At 31.1% G+C, this 1652-nt stretch overlaps 1 protein-coding gene across 1 annotated transcript in view; it reads left to right on the plus strand.

The window, feature by feature from the left end:
- Nucleotides 1–1652, plus strand: part of CRYBG3 (crystallin beta-gamma domain containing 3) — a 172303-nt gene that overhangs the window by 112126 nt on the left and 58525 nt on the right. The gene's annotated exons all lie outside the window — the stretch shown is intronic.

The raw sequence follows: 1652 nt of genomic DNA on the forward strand, positions 1-1652 counted from the left end.
AACAGTGAAGTTCTAAGGAGAAAAGAGGGCTTTATTTTTTATTTATTCTTTATTTTCTAATCAAAGAAACACATAGAAATTTTAAAAAATGTAGGGTAAACTTACCCAATGTCCGTTTCCTGTAAACAAAATACTCTTTTTTTTTTTTTTTTTTAATTTCTCCCAGTCTTTCATTTAGGAAAAGTTTTCATTCTCTCCCCTTCCCCCTTTTTTTTGTAAATCTTGTGATCTAACTGCTGTTTAAAAGTTTGTGTTTTTGTAATGGTCTTTCCATTCTTAAATTTGTACTTGATAATTATTAAGAGTTAAGGTAGATAAATAGACAAATTGAAAAACTTACACTCAGAGTTCAAGCTCTCTCCCTCACTAGCTGTGTGACCTCTGGCAAATTACTTACTTTCCTTACTTGTAAAATAGGGATGTTAATAGTTTAATTTCATGTGGTGATTCTTTTAGAAATAATACATGTAAATCCCCTGTCCAATAGTAAGTGTAGACTCCATTTAACTGTTAGGTTGTCCAAAAATTCTTTCAAATTATATTTACTGTTCCACCAAGCAGTGAATTTTTAAAATTTATTAAACATTTTTTTGACATATACCTTATTTCCGATTTTCACTATTACGGATACTGCATCTTTGCCCACCATTTAATTTATGAAACTTTTCATAATGAAATGGAATTTTTGAGTAAAAGAATAAAGAATTTATATCTTTTTTATATATTACTAAGTATATATTACTAAGTTACTTTCTAAAATAATTTTCCAGTTATTATTCTGACCAAGTGTGTGTAATTTATATCCTTACCAGCAGTGTTCCCTGACAAAAGTGGATATTTAGATCTGTTTTTATTTTTTTTAAAGTAAAAATTATATCTAACAGCTTTAATTTGAATTTATTTAATTCACTAGTGAAATCAGACTTACTTGTTTTAACGTTACTCTTTTCTGTTTTATGGATTGTCTGTATCCTTTGCTGATGTATTTATTTGGGTCTCAGAGTTTTTTTGTGTCAGCTGGATCTTGGCTGAAAGCAAAGAATTCCAGAAAGATGTTTATTTGTGTTTTATTGACTATGCAAAAGCATGTGGTTGTGTGGATCATAACAAATTACGGATAACATTGCAAAGGATGGGAATTCCCGAGCACTTAATTGTGCTTATGAGAACCAAGAGACTGTTGTTAGAACAGAATAAGGAAATAATGCATAGTTTAAAGTCAAGAAAGGTGTATCAGACTTGTATCCTTTCACCATACTTAATTCAGTCTGTGTACTGAGCAAATAATCTGAGAAGCTGGACTATATGTGGAAGAATGCAGCATCAGGATTGGAGGAAGACTCATTAACAACCTGTTATATACAGATGATACAATGTGTAGATGAAACTTAAAGACTACAGTCTTCAGTATGGATTACACCTCAACATAAAGAAAACAAAAATCCTCACAGCTGGACCAATAAGAAACATCACAATAAATGGAGACAAGACTGAAGTTGTAGGGATTTCATTTTATTTGGATCCATAATCAACACCCGTGGAAGCAACAGTCAAGAAATTAGATGTCATACTGTGTTGGGCAAATCTGCAAAAGACCTCTTTAAAGTGTTAAGAATCAAAGATGTCACTTTGAAGACTAAGGTATGTCTAGC

Source organism: Orycteropus afer, unplaced genomic scaffold (assembly GCF_000298275.1).
Source record: "Orycteropus afer afer isolate SDZICR_OR568_19922 unplaced genomic scaffold, OryAfe1.0 scaffold00412, whole genome shotgun sequence".
NCBI classification, from domain to species: domain Eukaryota; kingdom Metazoa; phylum Chordata; class Mammalia; order Tubulidentata; family Orycteropodidae; genus Orycteropus; species Orycteropus afer.